At 41.5% G+C, this 9,371-nt stretch overlaps 1 long non-coding RNA gene across 1 annotated transcript; it reads right to left on the bottom strand.

Moving 5' to 3' along the window:
* Positions 1-1,115: 1,115 nt before the first annotated feature.
* On the bottom strand, positions 1,116-6,355 carry LOC104975158 (uncharacterized). The gene is made up of 5 exons (XR_001494409.3): positions 6,146-6,355; positions 4,785-4,835; positions 3,695-3,811; positions 1,670-1,733; positions 1,116-1,288 (listed from the first exon to the last, which is right to left on the bottom strand). It is a non-coding gene; the product is annotated as an uncharacterized lncRNA (long non-coding RNA).
* Between the last annotated feature and the right edge of the window lie 3,016 nt (positions 6,356-9,371).

The following is a 9,371-nucleotide window of genomic DNA, read 5'->3' as shown; positions in this document are numbered from 1 at the left end:
GACATTGGCCATTCGCTCGAACAAATAAACGAATAATGGCACTTCACAACTCCTTTATTCTCAAAAGTCAGGCTGTGAAGGTACGCTTAGTGGCTAGACACATGGAAATGATTGGGAAGCAGAGTACAGTGCAAAAGGGTTTCAAAAACCACATGGTCTCAATGATATTTCCCTAGTGCTCCGAGCAATTTTCTTCCACCATCAAATGGTTTCAAGACGCTCCAGCTCAAAATTACCTACAAAACGTAAATGCCAAAAAGAGAGAGAGAGAGTAAACTGCAATGCATTAGGACAAAACAATCCAGTAACCCCAGAGGAAATTCCTTGTCAAAATTGTGAATGGGACACGCTGTGGTACAGACGGCCACTGCCCGAACTTCCATCCAAAGGCGCTGTGACTCGCCCGCCGCAGTACAGAAGGCAGTGATTCACACACGACGCTGAGAAAGGCCCCGAGTCACCTGCGTCTGTTTATTTCTGCGGATGGTGACGGGGCGGAGTTCTCGAACGAGCCGATGAAGGTGTTCCTATACGTGAATAACGGTTTACTGTGAGAACATGTGTGATATGGAAAGTCTTCGTTTTAGGTGTTTCTGAGTTAACAGGCATGTTAGTCAAAGAAAGACTCATAACACCTTTCCCCATAGAATGTTCTATCAGGAGCCAGCTACCTGCTCATAATCAAAAGTCTTACCACTGATTTGTCTCCCTAGTTTTGCTCATGATTCTTCGTGACGTGACTTCTATTGAATTTGATTCTCTAGGAGCTTGATGCCATATATTTCTGCCTTTATATTTTTCTAAATATGGAATGAAATGATGTCATGTGGTGATGTCGTCAGATGATATGTGCATCTTTATTTAGCTAATTAAATATGTTGGTAGTGTGGTGGTGGTTTAGTCACTAAGGCATGTCCAGCCCAGGCTCCTTTGTCCATGGGATTTTCCAGGCAAGAATACTGGAATGGGTTGCCATTTCCTTCTCCAGGGAACCTGCCTGTCCCAGGGATTGAACCCCTGTTTCCTGCATTGGCAGGTGGATTCTTTACCATCTGAGTCACCAGGGAAGCCCGATTTATTTAACCTACTGCATACAAATAACTTTTCTAAGCTCTTTACATGAAAATTCACTTACATTTCAGAAACATAATAATTTATTATTCTCATCTCACAAATGAAAACATCACATTTCAGACACACTCAGCAGATAGCACAAGATGATAAAAGTTGTTGTTAGCTGAATTGGGATTTTTCATTTCCAGTCTCTTCAAATACATGAAAAATAGACCTGTCAGAAAAGAGTAAAACTAGCATAAGAGTTAATTATTTCTCATATTAAGACACCATAAGCATCACTGTTGGAAACACATCGTGAAGGCCAAGTATAAAACCATAAATATTTCCTAAATTAAAACATCTTATTTTGCTATGATGCAAGCAGGATGGGTATTTGGGACATGATAAAAAATTATATGCTATGCTATGCTAAGTCACTTCAGTCGTGTCCGACTCTGTGCGACCCCATAGACGGCAGCCCACCAGGCTCCCCCGTCCCTGGGATTCTCCAGGCAAGAACACTGGAGTGGGTTGCCATTTCCTTCTCCAATGCATGAAAGTGAAAAGTCACAGTCATGTCCGACTCTTAGCGACCCCATGGACTGCAACCTACCAGGCTCCTCCATCCAAGGGATTTTCCAGGCAAGAGTACTGGAGTGGGGTGCCATTGCCTTCTCCTGAAAAAAAAAATTATATAGGGGGAGATTATTAAGATGTAAGACACCCAGAAACTATCAGGTGTTTAAACTGTGTAAGGATGTTGGTGAAGCTTAGCAGGAGCCCACATGGATACAGGTGGAAAGCTTTGCTAGAGTTTCTTCCTATGGGCAGGTGCTAATGAAGCACTTTGTAGACCTCTTCCTAAGAGCTCATATGCATCTGTACAGTCATAATCTGGGGCCTCCCAGGCCAGTGGTAAAGAACCCACCTGCCAATGCAAGAGACATAGATGAGGTGAGTTCAACCCCTAGGTTGGGAAGGTCCTCTGAGAAGGGTCTTTGGGAAGACAGAATTTGCAAAAAGAGAATAGAAGTTGCCAGACTCTGTTAGTTTGAGATAACATTTTATTGACTCCTCACTCTATTACAAAGGAGGGCATAGCAACCCACTCCAGTATTCTTGCCTGGGGAATCCCATGGACAAAGGAGCCTGGGAGGCTACAGTCCATGGGATCACAAAGAGTCGGATATGACTGAAATGACTTAGCACAAGCACATAGTCATATTCTACTTACTTTAGATTTCAAAGACAGTTAAGAGCAATTTTTAACTCCGTGAAAAAGCTAGTTCTCTGTATTCTCAACACTTTGGAGAAAAGTGATGAGGTACCAATAACAGGCAAACTACAGTCTCCAGGTAATTTTGACCCTTTTTCTGTTTTTTTAAATAAAGTTTTATTGAAAAACTGCTCTAGGCTTCTTTATTTATGGATTGCCTATGGCGGCTTTCACGGCAACAGCAGGGCAAAGCATCTGCTTTGCGCTGGTCCTAAAGGGACCATCTGGCTGCAAAGCCAAGAATATTTACAGTCTGACGCTTTACAGAAAAGTTTTGCCAACCCCTGACCTGGATGATTGCGGCATATGTTTAAAAAATAGAAAAAAAGAAAGAAAGAAAGAAGAAAGGAAATAAAGACTATTGAGCCCTTAGCCTTAGTAGACACAGGGAGACAGAGTTGAAATTTCATGCTCCTTCCCAGACACTGGCCCCAGTGGCATGCCATCTGTCACGGTACCATCATGATATTATTGCAGAGGACATCTATTTGGCCTAATTGCAGTAACACCACAGACAGAATTTGCAAAAAGAAAACAGAAGTTGCCAGACTCTGTTAGTCTGAGATAACATTTTATTGACTCCTCACTCTGTTACAGGATTTCAGCTCCCTTACTTCATCTCTGCCCAAACAGTCAAACTCCTTCAATGTTTTTAATAAGAGGCAATTATTTTTATAGGATTTTAAACAAATCTCCATGGCATTCAAATATTTTTTTTTCAAAATGGTCATAGATATTATATTTTAGTACAGAATCAGTGTTGAGTTAGCTCTTTCACAGAAAAGATGTTAAAATGATTGAAATCACGGGGAGAAATCACTAGTAGACACATACGTGTGGCTTGTGTAGGGTAGGCATCAGCTCTTACTGTTTAAACTGTGGCACAGGAAAGTTGAATAATGTGAGGATTTGGAGAGGCTTTATGTTTAGCTGTGGATACACATTAACATTCTAGAACTTAAGACTGGCTGGGGAGCTTTGAAACAAGAATGACAAGGATGATCCAGAACTTCACAGCCTCTTACTGCTGAATGCCACGAGACAACTCAACATTCTGATAGTTTAGCTACCCATCAGCTCAGAGAAATTCCTGGGGAGTGATACAATTACACTGGCCTGTAATTATTTGTCAAATTTTGTTACTACATATATCAAAACTTTGTACGGCTCAAATCATATATGCTTTTAAGTATCAGCAAGACAAACATTTGCTATAACGTGGCTTGGTCTATTAGCAAGATGTTATACATGTTTCTGGGCTTCCCAGGTGGCTCAGTGGTAAAGAATCCACCTGCAATGCAGGAGACCTTGGTTCAATCCTTGGGTCTGGAAGATTCCCTGGAGAAAGAAATGGCAACTCACTTCAGTATTCTTGCCTGGAGAATCCCATGGTCAGAGAAGTTTGGCATACTACTGTCTGTGGGGTTGCAGAATGAGTCAGACACGACTGAATGACTAAGCAGCAACAAGGACATGTCCCTAAAAGAAGTTAAAGCAGAGCCTGTAAGGTATCTGTGAAATACTGGATTGGCATACTTAACCTATAATTGCTTTCTGCTATCTAACCACTATTTTATGTAACTTGGGGACCCCAAGTTGGTTTTTTTTTTTTTTTAATAAAAGGACCGTCATAAAAGGTAGTGGGTACATCACTATCATTCAGGAAACCAAGCAGAAAATTAAATTACTTTTAGTCTGTCTTTTTGAAGTATTAATCTTTCATTCACCTATTTAGGCATAAAACTACCCTAATCATCAGTGAGACACACAAACACATGTAATTTTATTCTTTAAATGTAAGTTGTACTAACATGAGCTTGCATTTTTTTATTTTCTGATGATATTAAAATTACCTCCTATAAGACTATTGAAGCACAAAGGTGAATAAACAAAAATACACATTCTGATAAATGCTTGTATTCAAATATGATGCTTCCCTTTACTTGTAAATGCTGGTTCAATAATTGAAGGGGAAAAGATAATACAGAGAGTCTGTCAACGTCTTTGTGTCTTTGAAGACACACTGACAAATTAAGCAACAGCCTTTGAAACTTTGAATGAGCATGATTTAAAAATCTGTCCATTTTCCAGAAACTAGTATGCTGAATTTTGCCAGCCTCTGGTTAGACATTTCATTGGCCACCCAGACCAAAGGCAATTTATGCGAGCCTTCTGAGGTACACCCATCCATTAAAAGGCCACAGCACGAAATGCCAAGTAACGCATCCCGGTCCGAGTGGGTGCTGCCGTGCCCTAGAAATTACTCAATGAGTCGTCTATTTCTGGCTTTGTGAATGAGCAATTCTCAGCTGCTCTTACTCTTAAAATAGGAAGGAATTTTCCACACCCAGGATCCAGTTGCTCTGCTGGGGATTCTCCCTGTGACTAGACTCCACGCTCTGCCCTTATCTCTCTTTCCCCACCTGGATCCGACCTCACAGCGTGGCTTTACCTGAGTTCCTTGGGTCTGTAGCTTCGGGTTGGGTTGGGTCACCAGGCAGCACTGACAGGAGAAGAAGAGTGTAAAGAGAGAGACAGGCATGTTTATTTCCCTGATTGCTCTCGGCTGGGCTGCAATATCGGTGATACATATCTGTGTCCCCTACCTACGCCACAGCTCCTTCGGGATGGCCCCTCTGCTGGGGCTACTGTGCCCGCCAGGTTACAGGCAATGCCTTGCTCTACCCTTTCAAGCTGGGAGGTGGGAACCCCTGAATAGTATCGCTCACCCATAAATGTTTCAGCACCCCTCAATGGTCCCTGTCCCTCTTCCCACCCCATCTGTAAATAGATGCTCCCTTTTATATCTAGCTTTATTGAGGTGTAATGGACAAAAGAAAATTGTATATATCTAAGGTATAGAGAAGGCTTCCCAGGCAGCTCAGATGATAAAGAATCCACCTGCCAATGCAGGAGACATGGGTTAGATCCCTGGGTCAGGAAGATCCCCTGGAGAAGGAAATGGCAACCCACTCCAGTACTCTTGCCTGGAAAATCCCTTGGACAGAGGAGCCTGGCAGGCTACAGTCCATGGGGTCACAAAAGAGTCGGACACGACTCAGCGACTAAGTAACAACAAAGGTGAACAGCATGACGGTTTGATGTATGTGTATGCTGTGAAATGATTACCACAACTGAGGTAGTTAACACATTCATCATCTCAAATATAAACCCATTTCTGTGTGGGGAAAATGTATAAGATCTATCCTCTTAGCAAATTTCAAGTATATAATACAGTATTAATAGCGACAGTCACCATGGTGCATATTGGATCTCTAGAACTTGTACATTTTTTTAAGTGTGGACCATTTGAAGACTCTCTATTGAATTTGTGGCAATATTGCTTCTGTTTTTTGTTTTGATGTTTTGGCCATGAAGCATGCAGGAACTTAGCTCCTGGGCTAGGGATTGAACCCACACCCACCGCATTGAAAGGTGACGTCTTAAGGACTGGACGACCAGGAAAGTCCCAGAACGTACGCATTTTGTAACTGAAAGTTTGAACCTTTGACCAACATTTTCCCTATTTCCTTCACTCCACCTCCAAGCCCCTGGCAATCATTGTCCAAACATCTAAAAACTTTGATGTTTTTAGATTCTACACGTAAATGAAATCATGTAGTATTTGTCTTTGTCTTTCTTTGTCTGTCTTCCAAGGTAATCATATTTTTGGAGGTGGCATGATTTCCTTGCTTTTAATGACTGAATAATATCCCACTTTCTTATGCATATATATGGATAAGATAGCCCACTTTACATATAGCCCACTTTCTTTATGCATTACTCACTGATGAACACAGATTGTTTCTGTACCTTGGCTGGTGTGAATAACGTGGCGATGAAGATGGGCTGCCAGTGTCTCTTTGAGGCACGGATGTAATTTCTTTCATTGTCTCACCCAGAAGTGGGAATCCCGGGGTCAGATGGTAGCGTTAACAAGGGCATGAAGAAAAGGGACCTTCACATGAATACAGAGTTGCACAGCCACTGTGGAAAACAGGAAGGAGAGTCCTCAAGAAATTTAAAAATAGAACTGCCCTGTAACCTGACAATAACCCTTCCTCTCCAAATCCTTTGCACAGATCTTCTCTTAAAGTGAGGACGTGTCTGAAACAGGTATGCCCCTCTGACAATATGCTGCTGCAGATTATCCACAAAGCTAATTTGCTTTTAACAATTTATCAGTGAAGATTGAATAGACAATAGAAAAATAAAGAGAAGAAATATGATAGGTTAATTCTTACAGGAATTTAGTTAAAATGGAAGCTCTTCAGGGTGCTGGTGGGGCTACTTTTATGGTGTTAATTAGGGATGGCCAAGGGTCCAGGTCCTGTCTCTCAGTATATTTTGGAGTCTTCTGCCAAAGATTTGACCTCAGTTTCTAATGCTGCTGCTGCTAAGTTGCCTCAGTCATGTCCAACTGTACAACCCCATAGATGGCAGCCTACCAGACTCCCCCATCCCTGGGATTCTCCAGGCAAGAACACTGGAGTGGGTTGCCATTTCCTTCTCCAATGCATGAAAGTGAAAGTGAAGTTGCTCAGTCGTGTCCAACTCTTCGAGACCCCAAGGACTGCAGCCCACCAGGCTCTTCCATCCATGGGATTTTCCAGGCAAGAGTACTGGAGTGGGTCCCCATTGGCTTCTCCGGCAGTTTCTAATAAGTCTATTTAAAGGCCATAAAAGTTAGTAACAGAACCACAAGGACAATACTATCTTTTGCCCTTGATGTGTGTAGAATAACTGAAAGACACTTTGCTCTTTCAAGATTCATTTTCTTGCAAATCATCAGCATTTTCAGCTGACTGACACTGCTAAAACTGTATTTTGAAATTTAAAGCTGAAAAGCAATTTCTTTATTCTAGGATATATTTTTCTTTTTCTTGAAACTATTTAAGTCATCATATTAGTAAGCCATGAGCAACTGCGGACAATCAGGAATTACCTGGAAGAAATGCATTCATTATAAGTCTAGATAACTTCTTTATATCTAGATAAGCGAGTGAGCTGTCTGTATCTATGTCACACGTACTCAGACGCTCAGTTGTGTCCAACTCCTCGTGAACCTATGGACTGTAGTTCACCAGGTTCTTCTGTCCATGGGATTCTCCAGGTAGGAATATTGGAGACAGTAGCCATCTCTTTCTTCAAGGGATCTTCTTGACCCAGGGATCAAATCTGCATCTCTTGCATTGGCAGGCAGGTTCTTTACCATGACTGCCTTGGCAAGGCCATCTAGTTCATGTAGGTCAATGTTGATATTGATATAACATCCCTGTGTATAAAAGCATGCTCTGTATCTATAAAATAGTATATAGCTATGGAAGGCTATAAATAATGCTATTTTATTAAGAACAGTGGTATAATAATAATAATGGGGCTTCCCTGGTGGCTCAGTGGTTTAGAATTTGCCTGCCAATGCAGCATATGTGGGTTCGATCCCTGGGTTGAGAAGATCCCCTGGAAGAGGGCATGGCAACCCACTCCAGTGTTCTTGCTTTGGAGAGTCCCATGGACAGAGGAGCCTGGTGGGCTACAGTCTGTGGGACTGCAAAGAGTCAGACATGACTTAACGACTAAACGACAACAAAGTGTAATAATAAAGTTGAGTGGAAGTGGACCAAATCCATCTGTCTTTTTACCTTTTATGCAGGGATAATCATGCAGTGATAGATGTCAATATTATAAATAAATACAAAGTCTCCCATGACAACCACATAGATCAGTTTCACTAATAACTAGGTTGATCTTTACTTTCTCCATAAATGTCTCTCTCCAACTGCAGCATAAAATAGTAAAAGCTATTCACTTTAAAATACCATTGTAGATATTTTGCCCTTCAGAAACCCACACTGAATGTGATTCTCCTTGAAAATCAATGGAAATGTGATGCATGAAAACTGAAAGAGGAAGGGTTGATGGTTTGATAGCAGAGCAGTTGTCATTGTGGTAAGACTGTATAAAAACCAAACAGAGATTTTGCATTTATTACATTAGTCACCCATCCACTGCTAAAAGCAAAATGGTTACAAATGGGTTTCATCAAATATTATACCTCCGATTATTCTTCGTCCCAACCTTAAAAAAGGCTGACTTACCCAATCAATTTGCAATGTTTGCATTATTAAGAACATATTCTCTTCATACCATTGAGAAAAGCATCTGTAGATCAGGTTCTCATGCCAGACCATTGCCTCTGGCCAAAGCTTTCTTCTTAACAACATGAAAAGTAAAAAATGCAGAAAACAGTGAGTCCCAGAAAATTCAGTTTGAATGCCCAGCATTCCTTTAATAGAAATTGCAGGTAGAGTTTCATCTGTGTTAGTCAGGGTTTCAGGGTAGCAGGTAGGCTGTAGCCCTAACTGTCAGATTTCTATGAGTAATTCAATTGGCATGGAATAAATTCGGTTATATTTTTGACTGCTTGGTATTTCAAGGTTTTTAAAACTTTTTTTTTCCATTGTGGTGGTGGTGGCGGCGATGGAGGGTTAGTCTCTAAGTCTTGTCCAACCCTCTGCAGAGATGAACCCAAATATAAAACAAGGCAGTGTGGCAATTTTACCCACTAATGGCTCATCCTCCATATCTCCCTCAATTATAATCTTAATAATATCTCCCGCTTTGAAAAACTAGTTTATTTTTGGTTACATGTGATGAGTTGAACCCACATATTTATAATTTCTTACCCACAAAACTGCACAAATAAGAGTAAAGGAATAAAACAGACATCAGTTGTGGAGTTTAGGCAACAACACAGTTTCCTACGATGACGGCTGCTTCCTGTATCCACAACACGGACAGTCTTCCCACGTTGCTCCAAGGATGGTCTCTGTGACCCATTTGTTGTTCTTGTTCCATTGCTAAGTCCTGTCTGACTCTGTGACCCCCGTGGACTGCAGCACGCCCGGCTCCTCTGTCCTCCACTGTCTCCTGGAGTTTGCTCAGATTCATATCCACTGAGTTAGTGATGCTATCTAACCATCTCATTCTCTGCCACCCCCTTCTCCTTTTGCCTTCAATCCTTCCCAGCATCTAGGTC

The sequence above is a fragment of the Bos taurus genome, chromosome 19 (genome assembly GCF_002263795.3).
Source record: "Bos taurus isolate L1 Dominette 01449 registration number 42190680 breed Hereford chromosome 19, ARS-UCD2.0, whole genome shotgun sequence".
Classification (NCBI taxonomy): Eukaryota; Metazoa; Chordata; class Mammalia; order Artiodactyla; family Bovidae; genus Bos; species Bos taurus.
This window is presented reverse-complemented; position numbering and strand designations above follow the sequence as displayed.